Source organism: Pongo abelii, chromosome 18, assembly GCF_028885655.2.
Source record: "Pongo abelii isolate AG06213 chromosome 18, NHGRI_mPonAbe1-v2.0_pri, whole genome shotgun sequence".
NCBI lineage: Eukaryota > Metazoa > Chordata > Mammalia > Primates > Hominidae > Pongo > Pongo abelii.
In genome coordinates, this window is record NC_072003.2 from 49,053,326 (window position 1) to 49,068,790 (window position 15,465).

General features: G+C 54.0%; 1 protein-coding gene across 9 annotated transcripts in view; it reads right to left on the minus strand.

The window, feature by feature from the left end:
• ZNF423 (zinc finger protein 423) overlaps positions 1-15,465 on the minus strand; it is a 371,381-nt gene that overhangs the window by 341,153 nt on the left and 14,763 nt on the right. For 3 of the 9 annotated variants that reach the window (XM_054533872.2, XM_054533873.2, XM_054533871.2), the window contains exon 1: positions 7,369-9,540. The exons of 4 other annotated variants lie outside the window; for them this stretch is intronic. The gene's annotated coding sequence lies outside the window, so the exon portion shown is untranslated. Of the gene's footprint in view, positions 1-7,368; positions 9,541-15,465 lie in introns of those variants that run through there. 2 more of the 9 variants (XM_054533875.2, XM_054533874.2) reach the window with 1 other exon arrangement.

Below are 15,465 nucleotides of genomic sequence, written 5' to 3' on the forward strand. Positions count from 1 at the left end.
AGTCCCACACCAACAATGCAGCAGCACCCATATCATGTGGCTGTCCCCAGACCCATGTCATCTGAGCCCTGGGGATGGTCAAGCTGGCTATTCCAGGCAGTTACTCAGATTGCTTGTTAAACTTGAAGGAACCACAGCCAACTCTTTCCACCTCTGTGTTGTGTAGAATGACCAACTGGCTCCCAGATCAGCCTTACAATCTGGCATTGGCAATCCTCACAACGGAACTGGTTTCCCAGGAGTGGGCTGGACTGGATACCCCTGAAATGGAAGGATCCCACTATCTCATGGACAGAGGGAGTCCCCAGCAGTGTAAACGAGCCCTCCTTCTTTGAGCCCGAGAGTTGGAGGTGGCAGTGAGCTATGATCACACCACTGCATTCCAGCCTGAGTGACAAAGTGACACCCTGTCTCTAAATAAAAATGTAAAAATAAAAACTGTCCTGGAGCAAAGTGACCAAACCTATGCAGAAAGGGACAGATCCAGATGTCCAGACCAGCATCCATGTTGCCCCCTGGCTTCAGTGGGCACCTACCAGCCAGGAAGGCGGCTGAACTGTGTCCAGACTCCCTTCCTCAGCCCGCTCCGCTGCACAGGCTCGCCACTGCATGCCCTACCTCCAGATGTGGATTTTTTCACAGAAGTGGCCCTTGGAGAAGCCCTGCCGGCAATCCCAACACTGTCAAGAGAAGTCAGGTCCATGGGCTCATGGAGAAGTTCTTGTTCTTCCTCAAAGAACAAGAAGAAATGTGGGGGCTCCAGTGGAGAGGAGGACAGAAACAGGAAAAAAGAGACAGGAATTCAGGTAAGATGGGGGACCAGCGGCTCCTTCATTCAGTCAATATCTCCTAAATGCCAACTACATGCCAGGCACTGTGAATCCCTTCTCCATCCCACTAACCCTTTCTCCTGAAGCCTAGGGACACAGGAGTGGGCAAGTCAAACCTGGCCCCTGTGCAGGGACAGCTAAGCGGCCACTGAGGAAGGAACTGTAAACAAGTGAATACATCAATAAATTCCTACTGAAAACAACATGACATTAAAAAGAGCAAGAGGGAGACAGTAACAGCAGCGGGCCCACTTTGGGAGAAGGGTCAGGAAAGGCCGCGCAGAAGAGGTGACATTGAACCTGAGTCCAGAAGAAGGAGAAGGAGCCAGGCAGGCTAGTACAGAGGAAGAGTCTCAGTCACAGGGAAAGCCATGCAGAGGAAGGAACGGCACAGTCCTAGGACATGAGTTGAGGCCAGGGGACTGATGAGATGTGAGGGAGAGCTCCCATGACATGAGGGAGATGCTCCGGAACCTTGCATGGGAAGAGACAGCTCACACAAGCTCCCCCAGACAGTGCTGGATGCTGCCCAGCAGCCTTTCCCCCTCCTTCTTTCTTGCTGGCCTAATTCAAATTTTGCTCGAACATCCCCAGATTCACTAACTCCAAAGGGAGCTCCATATGTTGGCCTGAGATTGGTGCAGGATGTTCAAGGGATGCCGTTGTCAACACAGTGAGATACAAGGGAGGGAACATGGGGACATTTAGGAGAGGTATCCTTCCCCTAAAGACAGGCCTGTGTCAGGGAGCTTCTCTCTCCTGGTCTTCGGACACTGATGTGTAGTGGGATGTCCGGCACCACAGCAGCCATTTCTTCATCATGAGGAGACAAATCCCAGGGCACCAGCCAATGAGTTGAGCAGGACAGAGCATAAAGACAGAAGGCAGCTGGGTCTCTGCTGACAGTACTGAGCTGCTCAGCTAAGTTCTCTGCAGCCACACTCCTCCACACTTCTCACCCTAGGAGATCTCACAGCCCCTTATTGCTTGAGCTTTTCTGAACTTGGATTGCATGCCTTGCAGCTCAAAGCATCCCAGGTGATACAATCCTGTGTCAGCCAGCCAGTTCCACCAAATTTGAATTTCTGACCTGACTGCTTGCTCTTCCTCTTTCCAGAAGACCCTGTAGGTTTCTCTGCACTGCTCCCTGCCAAGAGGAGCCCCAACTATCAGAGATGCAACCCTCTCCCCAGGGGAATTTCACAACCTCAGGGTGTGAGGGGGAACACCTGGCCAGAGCCAGAGCAGTGACATGGTCAAAGTACATCTCATGAAGACTGAGGCGGGGGAGAAGAGGAGAAAGCGTAATGCTTAATGACATCACCCAGAAATAAAGAGTTAAAGAAACCTCAAAGCGCCTGAGTCCATGTTCTACAGTGAAATCTTTCTTTGTTCATTTTATCTTTGTAAATCTCTCTTTACTTATTTTATCTTTGCCTTCAAGAACCCTAGGAGATGGGTTCATTTGCCCTATTTTATAATTGGAGAAACAAATCATATAGGGTCAGGTTTAAGAGGGCAGATCAAATCCCAGTATCTCCAATTATTTATCAGGTTTGTGACCTCGGGCAGCTGTATGACCTTGGGCCGCAGAGCCTCAGTTTCCTCACCTATAAAGCGGAACTAATATAACTATTAGCTGGAGCTGCCGTGAGAACAGCATGAGACCACCATACAGGGCACGAAACTCCCAGTGACTTCCCAAGGCAGTCCAAGATGAAGGCCTGGAAGCACACAGGGATCAACAGGAGCTGTTCTCCCAGGGGACACCTGGGACACCAAGACTACAGGGCAGAGCGCTGCACAGTGAAGAAATTATCGATAAAGTTCGAGCACGGTGGCTCACGCCTGTAATCCCAGCACTTTGGTAGGCCAGGGCAGGCAGATCATCTGAAGTCAGGAGTTCCAGACGAGCCTGGCCAACATGGCGAAACCCCGTCACTATTAAAAAAAAAGTACAAAAAAAATTAGCCAGGCATGGTGGGGCGTGCCTCTAGTCCAAGCTACTGGGGAGGCGGAGGCAGGAGAATCACTTGAACCAAGGAGGCGGAGGTTGCAGTAAGCACTCCAGCCTGGGTGACAGAACGAGACTATCTCAAAAAAAAAAAGGAAGGTGTCAGTATTTATCAGTTTCACCTGCCTTCTTTGTTGCTTCTGACTTTTCCTCCTCTAAAGTGGAGGCTCCACAAAGGCACCAAATATCCGAGGGCCCTGGCCACCAAGGCTGGGTCATCTGGGGTGTGGGGCAGGCATCATTCCTCAGCTAGAAATCCAACCCCAGCCCTGACGCTTTGTCAAACCATTCCCTTAATGGACAGGTATTATTCTGGGCCCACTTAACTCCAGTAGATTCCAAAATCGGGCCAAGCCAGCTGACCGAGCTGGGCGGCGATGCTGCCTGAGTCTGAAAAACAGATTCTGAGCTCATGAAACGCCTGTCTTCTGGGGCAGCAGGCTCCAGAGAGATCTGCTGAGGAAAAGGCCAGGAATGTTCTGAGCAAAGAGAAGCTCCTGGGAACAAGGGTGTGACCTCGCAAAGTGACTCCCTGTCCATATCTCCACCCCCAGCCAATATGGACATCAGGAGAGCTTGAACTCACAGCCACTGGGGGCAAAGCCAGAAGGCCCAGGAAGAGCTCCTCAAATAGGCGCTCCTCAAATAGGCACTCCTCAAATAGGCAGGGCCTGAGTGGGGCAAGAGAGGGAAGGGTACAGCCAAAAGATGCAGGAGCAGTTATGACAGGTCAGAACAGAGCACCCGAGGGGCCAGGTGAATCGCTGACTTCAAGCCTACAGGGCACATGGTGAACAGAGAGGACCCACTGCAAGCAGGACCCTAAATTCCCCAGGGGCCAGACAGGGACATCAATGGGTGACTTCAGCCAAGGTCTGGACTGTGATGGACAGAAGAGACATGCCGACCTACAGAAGCAGTCACCACCCCCAGCCCCAGGATGGTAGCCAAGCCTGAAACGGGGACGTTGAAGTCCCAGATCTACCCATTGCTTAGGAGACAGAAGCAAGAACTCCAATTTTTTTCTGTGACATCTCCAGATCTCTCAGTGTTGATTTCTTTCTTTCAAACACAGCGCAAGCCAATCAAAACACATCTGTGAGCAACACTCAGCCTCGAGCCTCCAGTTTGCAGCCTTCATCTAAAAGGCTGGAAGGACAACATAAAGGAGTGGGCGCTCAGGTGAGCAACCCTCCTCCTCGCCCAGCCCTGCCAGGCCTGGCCCCTCATGGGACCCTGATTGGAACCGGGGTCCACGCACAAGCTTGGGGAGGTTTATCCGCTTTCACAAGCTCCGCCCAGCAGGTAACACCCAGAGCCCAGGACTCCAGCCAGGGAAACACCGCTCCGCAGAGAAAACCCTCAGCACTTGGCTCTTCCTGGAGCCTGAATATCCTCCCCAAACAGGATGGATTTACGTGCGAGAGCAAAGGCCTACGCATGCGCCCAGCTCCAGACCCCGGTATTTATACAGTTTCATAAACTGCAAGCGATTATTTTGTTTCCTAAGAACAATCACTATGCAAATGAAACCTCCAGCTAATACAAACAGGGCTGTTAAATTCACTTGCCAATGTTTATGAAAAGAAACTCAGCCTGGCCCTAACCAAGCTCGCTAAGAAAATGTTTAATCACAAGACACATTTGAGTGAGGAAATTAGGCAAATAAGAAAAGATGTCCTGACTTCGCTCCCAGAGCCCCCTCCCACCTCCCACCCCCTCCTTTATTCGGCAAGACAATGATGGTGAAATGAAAAGGTTCCCAGAGGACGGACAGATGTCAAGGCTTAAGAAGGAAAAGACAGAAAATGCAGAGATTAGGGAAGCACTGGTTCCCAAATTTCAACAGCCCCCTCAGGACCTTTCCACTGTATATGTTATATTTGTTTTTCAGGGATTTCGTGGGAAGGGAGGAGAGGAGCATGTGCAGGGGTGCAGCAGGGCTGGGTGGGCAGGGAGGGCAGGGAGGGCAGGCAGAAACTCCAGGCCGCTCCTGGATCCTGGCTCTTGCACTTGGCTCCTGTACTCGGTCAGGCCACTGGACCACAGAACTGGAACTCAGGATGGAGCGAGTTCCCAGCTGGGGCGGGCAGCGGCCTTGGCTTCCCACAGCCTGTCACAGGGCAGGGGGCAGGCTTGGGGACCCAGCCAACACCCAAGCAGGACAGAGTGAAGATCCCAAGTCCTCAGTGGGCTGGGCGGTTGTCCCTGAAGAGTTAACAGCCCCAGGGTCAGGATCGATTGGAGGATGTGAGGGCGAAGAAAAATCATCTCATCAGTCTTGCCTGGGCTTAAGGCCCTGCAGTTCCACCACATACAGCCTACATAACCTCAAACAAGTGACTTCCTCTCTCGGTGCCTCAGTTGCCTCATCTTGAAAATACAGATTGAGACAGCATGAACACAGTGCTTTGACAATACAAAGAGACGCTAAACGTAAACAGTCAGCAGTCCTGGGAACACAGGCATGTTTGATGGAGGTTAGCTATCTGCTCCAAGTCCCTCAATGCACAGATGAGGCCCAGAGAGGTTTTGGTGGAGTTCCCCAAGTCACACAGATCAACAGCAGACAAAGGATTTGACCCCGGCTCCAGCCTCTCCAGCAGAGATTTAGGGGAAGAATGGGTGGAGGCCAGGGCTGGGCCCTGCCCTGCGTCCCCTCTGGGAAGTGCACTAGCCAAGGAGGCGGTGGTAGGAGGGACCTCTGGAGCCACTGCTCCCTGGGGTTGGGGGAAATCGGAGCCTGGTCCTGGCAGGGCTTCCCAGGGGCCCGGGCAGGGGCAGCTGTCCAGAACTGTCTGTCCACGGAGGGGGCAGGGAGGCTGCCACTCGGAGCACGCTGTGTGCCAGTCCCTGGGGCCAGGCCGGCTCAGCCTGCAGGCTCCATCCAGAGCCCGCCCCAGGGGATGCTGGGGGAGAGCGCCAGGATCAGAGCCGCCGGCTGTGCGCTCCCCTCCCCCAGCAACAGGGGACTAAAGTGGGTCAAGGAGGAAGGAGGGGCCCAGGAGGGCTGGGGGAGGGGCCAAGGAGCTTGAGAAGGCACCCAGGGGGAGGGGACCAGGGGAAGATGCCTGGAAAAGCAAAACCATGTGTGCAGTGCGCCTTGGGGGGCCAGGGCTGAGCGGCAGAGGGGCTGCTGAGGCCTTCAGGGGAGTCTCCAAATCACCTCCGGATTAACACCAGGGGAGCTGAGCCTTGGCTCTTGCCCCAGAAAGTCAGTGCTTCGCTTTCTCCCACCCCCTGGCCTTGGGGGGACTCCCTCTTCTCTGAGGCCCTCAGCCTCTTCCAGAGCCCCCACACCCCATGGGCCCCCAGCCAAGGGGTCTGTGAGGAGCACTTTCAATCGGTGCTGGCCCCCTGGCTCAGCCTTGGCCTCGGGCCCAGCTGTCCAACCGGGAGGTGGGGTCTAAGGAGGGTGGAGAGAAGAATACAGCCAACCCCATCCTGGGCCCAGACTCAGCAGGACTGTGGTGGTGCCAGGCCAAGTCAGGCCTCATCACCGGGAAGAAGGGTGAGCATGGGCCCCACGTCCCTGCAGAGGCGTTCCTGGGGGGCCTGGTGCAAAATAAAAGGGAGGAAGGCAGGAAATGGTGAACAGCGATGCCCCCTAGCCAGGAGGGGAAGCCAGGCTCCAGGCCCCAGGCCCCTCAGAGACAGGGCTGGGGGCCCACAGTCTGCTCCGGGGAGACGCGGGCCAGTGGGCAGCCTCCACCCCTGGCTGGGCCTGACCCAATCATCAGCTTCTCTCCCAGCTCCCCCACCCGGCATGGCCCAAAAAAAAGGGATGCAACCACCCAAGCAACTCGATATGGTCCAGAAACCTCCAGGGTCCCCAGGTTCCAGGAAGCCTGCATAGGAGGTGGTGGAGGGCAGAGGATGCAGAGGGTCCGGTGCCTGGGAGTGAGGTTTCAACAGGGAGGGGAAGAGGAGCTGCTGCTCCCGGGTGTTAGTGCCAGTTGACAGACCGCTGGGAAAATGGGGCCCAGGAGGGGCACACACCCACAGGTTCCAACTTAAGCCCCAGGGAAAATGCTGATGGGAAGAAGATGCAGGCTTCCAGGCCAGGTCCTGGGCCCAAGGAGCAGTTTGGGTGGAGACAGAGAGAGGCCCAGAGGACAGGGCCCTGTTTTGAATCCCTCAGCAAGGCTACCTACCCCGACAATCACAGCTAAGATTTCTAGCTGAGCCAACTGGACTCCTGGGGCCTTGTGGGGAAAACACAGTAGAAATGAGGACCCTCCAGCCTAAATACCCTAAATGCAGCAAACACTTCCCACTTCGCACCTAGCAGAACAGAGGTGCTGGCCTAGCTGTGCCCGGCCTTGGACCTTGCCGGGTGTGCAGTTCCCAAAAAATCAGGAAGCAAGTACAGCCCTGCCCACCACCTGTCTCAAATGTCCCAGGACTTGGCCTGGCACATCCTCCACCTCCAACCTGTCCAAGCTGCTTCTCTCCCAAGTGAGCCTCAGGAGCAGGCCCAGCGGGGGAGGGGGTTGGCATGGGGGGGAAGGGGGACTTAGTCACCAGCTGGGTCCCAGGGGGATCGAGGTGTTTACGGTCTGCCTCCAGGAGCTCTGGGAGAAGATTCCAGCATGGCGCTGGCTCACCAGGTGTGAAGACAGTGACCCTGGCAGTTACTCAGGCAGGCACCAGGCATGGGGCAGCCTCATTGTGACATGTGACCTTGGACCTCAGGCTGACCTTCAAAGCTGCCTCACCCACAGGATGGTGAACATAATGGTACCAACCTCACAGGGCTGCGGAGGGGATTCATGAGAACACGTGCAGGAAGCCCTCAGAGAGCCCTGGACCCACAATCACCTCAGTAAATACTCCCCATGAACGCCCTTATCCCCTCCTGACGCTCCCTCTCTCCCACCGAACCTCTCTCCACAAGAGCAGGCTTGGAACTCTCCTACTAGTAAGAAGGCAGGACAGGATACAAAGAGAGGTCTGGGGCCAGGCCCAACCTTGTCCAACACGTCCCAGTAGGAAAATGAGCTCAGACCCTGGGAACCCAGGACAGGCCTCTACATTCCCCTGGGAGAGCCTGAGCAATGGGTATTTTGAGCCAACAGATACAGGAAATTCAAAATAAAGCCCATTCAGATTCCCAATTCAAAGTGGACTGTGGACGCCGGGACACATGGGAGCAGCTGTTTCCTCACTGGCCTGGTTTGATGTCTGGGGGATGGGGGCAGCTCAGTGTGGAAAGCCAGGCTGAGGGACGTGGGTGACAGTGATGGAGCATCCCCCTCCACCTCCCACCCCAGTAATGTACAGAGGGGGCCCTGGCAAGCTGAGGCCTGGGGGTCAGGGTCCCTGTCCATGGGATATGGAGACCTTGGAAAGGAGCAGCCTGCCTGCCAGCTGGACACAGGCCCTGCTACACGTGGCTGTGTGAGCCAGGGCAAGGCTGTGTGCGTCTCTGAACCTCCTTTCCTCAACTGGCAAATGAAGAGGGACAACCCCTCCCCAGACCCCCACAACTTGGAGGTGCCTGTGAGAGCCTCTGGAACCACACAGTGCACAGAGGTTGTGCAAACCTTAGGGGTCATTTAAGCACAAGGCCCCGGTGGCTTTCCCTGGGGACTCCCCAGAAAGAACCATGCACCATGCTGTGTGCATGCATCAACAGGCCATCTGCAATGCCACTCCAACCCAGCCATCTCTCCCAGCACCCGACCCTGCCTCTTCCTTCATCCCTGCTCCAGCCCTTCCAGGAGAGCCTGCCAGCACTTGCCCCTGCCCCTCCAGACAGTCACACTCAAAACTCTCCCAGATTTTGTCCCATCATGTCCTCATGGACAGAGACTATGGCCTCTTCTTCTCCCTCCTTCCCCACATGGGGCGAGCCCAAGGCAGGCAGAGGCAGCCCTAGTGAATGAGTTCAGAGCCAGAGGAGACTAGCCACTGTCCTCTGCAGTTCCCTCTAATCTTCCTACACCAGCGGTCACGTCACTTCCTCTGCAGTGCCCTCCCGGGAGGACCTTGTCCAAGTCAGATAAGCCAGAGCGGTCTCTCAATGAACAATTACAAGCCGGGGAGCTGCTCACTCTTTATTGTCTGTCTTGCTACTAAGCCGTAAGCTCCCTGAAGGCAAGGACCCAGCACTAGCATTTGGCCCATCACAAACTCAGAACTACCCATCCAGTGAATGAATGAAGTCAAGAAGGATCCATCCAGAGAAGGAATTTTAAGTGGCAAACCCAGAATCATGACTCAGATCTGTGTGCCAATCTTCATCTGTAATTTATTGGATACGTGCTGATGCACTGGAAGCTGCACCCCTGGGGCCAGGCCTCCAGCCCACCACGCAGGCCTGGGCACCTTGCAGGGACTGAGCACGGGTCTGGGGCCAGGTCTGCGGCCGGAGTGCCTCCGTTCAAATCTTGCCCTAGCAGTGGGGCACTGGGCCATTTATTTTACTTCCCCGTGCCTCGGTTTCCTCCTCTGTAAAATGGGGATACACATCACGTACCTATTTCACAGGGGTGCTGTGAACCTTGAATGAATCAACGAATGTTAAGTGCTCAGAACAGTCCTCAGTACCTGGGAAGTGCGCTCAGCGGCATTACGTGTATGAGGATGTACCAGGGAATGGCCCTTCGGCTGTCACCCGCCTTCCCCCAGCCCCACCCCAAAGCGGAGGCCCGATCGGGGCTCCAGTGCCCCAGGGCTCCCGAGGCGCACATCTGGCTGGCGGGCCCGCAGCCCACCCACGGGCGGCACCAGCTGTGGGCCCGACGCCGCCGTCCCCAGAGCTGGGCCTGGGACCCGGAGTCCTGAGGGCGCCAGACTCCGAGGGGCGGGCGGCCGGGGGGCGGCCCGCGGCGCAGAACAAGCCAGGCCCCACCCGGGCCGCGTGAGCGAGCTGCGCAGCCTGCGCCTTCCCAGCCGGCCCCCCGCCGCGGCCGCTTTGTGCCCGAACCTGGCCCTGAGTGACTGCGCCGCAGCCATGGAGCCCTCCCGCGCGGGAGGCGGCCCAGCGCGTTCCCAATGCCGCCACCTCAAAGGGGTCCAGGGGCTGCCCCCGCGGGCCGGGCAGACAAGGGCCCGGGAGGGGCCGCGTTCCCAAGCGTCGGCCGGACTCCCCTCGGGTAGCTGGGCGGGAAGAGCCCCGAGGCCCACTCCCCTGCTTTTCCCCGCCTCTTCCCAGCCATCCCCCCTTCCCCGCCTCCTCCCCAACTGCCACCCCACCCTGGATTTCTTCCTCCTCTCCGACCCTTGACCCCTTCCCCTCCCCCGCGGTTTCTCCGTCCCCTCCCCTCATCCCAGGACCCAGATCCTACAAGGCAACTCCGCAATCGGACTCCAGGAGGACCTTGGAGGGTTCAGATCCCACCTCCCGTCCTGGAAATCTCGGCCCCCACACCCAGACACTTCCTCCCACCCCACAAGCCTCAGGCCACAGCCCTGGCTTGGAGAAGGGCTAGATGCCTTGGAGAGGGGCCGGCCTCTGAGGTAACGGGCTGTGGGAGCCTCCTGGCCCCATGTGCCCATCTGTCAGATGGGGGTGGGAACGTGGTCCATTGCCAGACACAGGGAGCAGTGGCCGGCACAGGCAGGAGTTCTGCCGGGTGGCGCTCACAGCAGGCAGGCCCAGGGAGGCCCATCCCCTGAGCCCTCCCAGTCACCTGTGCATTGAGAGGCCTGCATGTCTGCGGCAGAGGAGCGGGACATGACACTGAGGTCCCCAGGGCAAGACTGGGACCCTGAAGCGGCTTCTGCCCAGAAACAGCCCCAGGGAACTGACTCGCGGCCCCAGGGAAGCTTCCAGAGAGAACAGAGCCGGGCCCCACCCAGCCTGCTGGCTGGAGCTGCAGCCTGCACCTTCCCAGCCGGCCCGCCGCCCTCCCAGGGTGAGGAGACAGAGGCTCAGAGAAGGACCCCCACCTGCCACAACCTCCCAGCCTCCCAAAGCATCAACCACAAAGACCTCCAGGCCCCCAGCTCCCCTCATGAAGCAGCCCCCTTCACCGTCTGGGATCCAGCATCACCTCCAGGATGGCCTTCTCTACACAGCCTCCCTGCCTGCCCCAGAACCTAATTTGCTTAACAGAAATGTGCTTGCAAATGGCTCCTCACTCAACTAGAATAAACCTGTCCACGTGGTGGCCACAGCACCTTGAATACTGCCTAGTACATAGTAGGTTCTCAGTAAACATGTGAGAGGAATGAATGAACAAACGAGCAGCAGCTAATGATAGCAGCTCCTAAAAGCCTTGAAACCTAAACCGTGCCCCAGATAAGAGGATTCCATGACAAGTGATCAAATAAGTTTGGAAATCACAAATTATTAACATCTCTGAGAGTCCCATGCTGGCATTTTAAAGGCTCCGAGAAGCCGTGAAGTTTTTTTTAAAAAAAATTTTAACTCTGTTTAATCCAGTGTTTGCCAAATGCATTTGGCCACAGAAAACTTTTCGCTTTTTGGGGGGTGGAACATCAACAAAATCCTGGAATACATTTTGGGAAACACCAATATAAATTCATTTCCCACCCTCACAACCACAACTTTATACATGGCCAGCTGAATCTTAGAAAGAAAGAACTTGCTTCTTTCTCTTTACAGGGTCAGGTTAAACACAATGCTCCAAAAATACCTGAATGAATGGATATAAAGTAAATTCATAAGCAAAGTCTACCACCCGCTAGTATGTTCTCTGTCCCTGTACTGAGAGTCTGAACCAGGCAAGCAATTTGAAGAGTCTCTTTGCCCTGGAAGCTGGCACATATGACCACTCACACAGGCACACACACGCACACACACATATGCATTCATGCACACGTGTACACAGACACACACTCTAGCACGCATCCGCATGCACACACTAGTACACACAGACTCACACACATGCACACACGTACCCAACAGGTACCCACACAGACTCAGACACACACACAGTCATACATGCACACATATGTGCACATACAGGCACACACAGACTCACACACATGCACAACTATTATGGGGCATATGCCCTCCCACACAGCCGCTTCCCTGAGCCTGGCCAGGAAGCCCCTTGAGAAGGGCAACTGTCTTCTGGTGGGGTGGGGAGGATGGATTCGAGGAGAGATCCAAAAGCCCCCTTCAAACCTGGTGTCTCTAAAAAGGGCAGGGTTGCCCCAGCAAACGACAGGCTAAAGCCTGACCAACAAGCTCTTCCTTACCTGAGATTTCCTCCTCACCTCTCTCCTGGGAGTAGAGCCCATTTCAAAGAAAAAGAAACTGAGGCTTACCAATAACATGGCAAGGATGTGGGGAAAGAGGGGTAGGAGCCCAAATCTGTCTGCTCAGAATCCTCCCCCCACTCCAGAAGCTTGGGGATCCTAGGTTGTTCCGAAGGCAGAACAGTGGCAGCAGCAACATCCTCCAGCTCCCCCTTCTCCTATCCCCAGGCACAATTCTGCCACAAGGTCACTGTATGACCTTGGACACCTAGCTTGCTCTCTCTGGGCAAGTTTAATCACCTATATGAAAAGGAACTTCAGCTGAGGGTTCTCCAAGCTCCAGGACTGCTGGTAAAAAAGAAAGCCTAAGGTCCCCACCTCAGCAGTCAAAATCAAGTGTCAGGATTCCATGAGCTACTGCCCATAACGTGCATAGCCCAGTGCCTATATACAAGGGGTGCCCATTAGAGGCTAGCTGCTCTTAGTGTTGTGATTCCATCCCTCAGGGACCAAATAAAAAATGCTACCCCCTCTTCCAGGCTTTACCTGATTCCCCTACCAAAGGGAATCCCCCCCAACTCTCTCACCCCTCCCACAGCCCTCAGCCCACACTTCTGTCCTAGGCTGCCTTGTCTGGTCCAGTGGTTAGGGTCTACTCCCCTCTCTGGCCTCCAGGCTTCCCGAGGACATGGCCTCCTCTGCATTCTCTCTGCATCTTCCTTGGAGCCTAGGCTGAGCCTCACCTGAGTCAGATGCTCAGGATTTACATGGAAGGATGGATGTGAAAGGGAGGGAAGGAGGGCAGACGACCAAAGGACTCACCAAGGGAAAGAAATGCCCATATCCCCAAGCTCTATAGTGCAGTGACCCTTCAGAAGAAGAAAGAAAAATGGCCAGGTGCTGTGGCTCACGCCTGCAATCCCAGCACTTTGGGAGGCCCAGGTGGGCGGATCACCTGAGGTCAGTAGTTCGAGACCAGCCTGGCCAACATAGCAAAACCCTGTCTCTACTAAAAATACATAAATTAGCCAGGCATGGGGGCAGGCGCCTGTAATCCCAGCTACTCGGGAGGCTGAGGCAGGAGAATCACTTGAACCTGGGAGGCAGAGGTCACAGTGAACCGAGATCATGGCACTGCACTCCAGCCTGTGCGACAGAGGAAGAGAAGAGAAGAGGAGAAGAGAAGAGAAGAGAAGAGAAGAGAAGAGAAGAGAAGAGAAGAGAAGAGAAGAGAAGAGGGAAGAGAAGAGAAGAGAAGAGAAGAGAAGAGAAGAGAAGAGAAGAGAAGAGAAGAGAAGAGAAGAGAAGAGAAGGGAAGGGAAGAGAAGGAAAGAGAGAGAGACAGGAAGGAAGGAAGGAAGGAAGGAAGAAAGGCAGGCAGGCCGGCCCATAAACATAAGAGGCCAGGTGTGGTGGCTTGCACCTATAATCCCAACATTTTAGGAGACCAAGGTGGAAAGATCACTTGAGCCCAAGAGTTTGAGACCAGCCTAGGTAACATAGCAAAGCCTCATATCTTGAGGGGGAAAAAAAGGCAATTCACTAATAATTAGGGAAGTGCAAATTTAAACAATGTGCCGTTTTTTGCCTGCCAGATTGCCAAAAAGAAAAAGGAAAGAGAAAAAGGCGGGGCGCAGTAGCTCACGCCTGTAATTCCAGCACTTTGGGAGGCCGAGGCAGGTGGATCACGAGGTCAAGAGATCGAGACCATCCTGGCCAACATGGTGAAACCCTATCTCTACTAAAAATAAAAATAAAAAATTAGCCGGGCGTACTGGCATGTGCCTTAGTCCCAGCTCCTCGGGAGGCTGAGGCAGGAGAATCGCTTGAACCCGGGAGGCGGAGGTTGCAGTGAGGCAAGATCACGCCATTGCACTCCAGCCTGGTGACAGAGCGAGACTCCATCTCAAAAAAAAAAGGAAAAAGAAAAAACAAAACATCATCACATATGGGCAAGGATTAGGAGAAACATGCATTCATGCCCTATTATTGAAGGGTAAATTGGTACAGACTTTGTGGAAGGCAATTTGGAAATATTTATCAAATTTTTCGAGTGAATACCCTTTGACCCAACAATTTCACTTCTAGTAATCCAGCCAAAGAAACACTCAAACAAGAACACAAAGGTTTATAAATGAGGATACTCCCTGCATCATCGTTTAAAACAGCAAAAAACTGGAAGCAACTAAATGTTGACCAATGGAAGACTGTAAATAAAGTCTGGTGCAATGATTTTGTAGACCTCCTTATGGCTATTAACATGGAACACATATATATACTCTAGGTGCTATCTCCTAGACTAATGGTTCCTAACCCTGGCTGCACATTCCAATTACTCCCATCCTCAGAGATTCTGGATTATTTCATCTATGGTGGAGCCCAGGTAATGTTATTTTTTAAGTGCCTAGGATGATACTGATGTGCAACTAACCAAGATTGGAAACTTAACTCATGTAGCTAACCCTACTAGTTCTATCCTATTTCATAGAAAACTGAGAAACTAGGAAAACAGAAAACTAGGAAACTGAGGCCCATAGAAGGAACTGTCTTGCCCAAAGTCAGAGTGTGTTTCCTCCAACCCCCTCCCCTCCACAAGGACAGAAATGAAGGAATCTTGACTCAGACCTTCAGGGAGAATGGGGTCTTTCTTTTCTATTCTGAGTGATTGGCAGGTTCCCTGCCAACACATCCCATTTTCCCCCTCCCACCCACTTAGCTGGCCCCACCCCTCACTCCTAGTGCTGTTCCTAGGGCAGACCACCCCGCCTTCAAAGATGAAGAGGGTCCCAAGGCCACTTAATGGTGGCTGATCCCTGGCCAGGATCGAGCTGGTCAAATGTGTCTATTCTGAGCCATGGCAATGATGTAGCAGGATGAGGGTCACAGGCAGGATGGCAAGGTTATTGAGTTGAATATTCTGTTTTATTTAAAATTAAGTCCAGGCGCAGAGGCTTATGCCTGTAATCTCAACATTCTGAGAGCGCGAGGTGGGAGAATCATTTGAGACCAGGCTGAACAACACATGGAGAACTCCATCTGTTAAAAAAAAAAAAAAAAAAGAGGCGGGCATGGTGACTCGCACCTATAGTCCCAGCAACTCAGGAGGCTAAGAAAGGAGGATAGCTTGAGCCCAGGAGTTTGAGGTGGCAGTGAGCTATGATAACATCAATGTACTCCAGCCTGGGTAGCAGAGCAAGATCCAAACTTTAAGAAAATAAATAATTAAAATTAAGTTAGTACAAAAATCTCACATTGCTTTTATCATTTTAAGAGAAATGTTTTACAAGCCTAACACAATCCATGACATAAAGCCCTCGATAAACAGCAGCTGTGATCTCACAGCACAATGTACCCTGAGTATGAAGAAGAACGGGCATCAGCCTCTCCCAGCCCGGTGTCCTGCAGCTCCCACCTCCTCATCAGGAACAGAGGCTGGGGCAGCGGGAG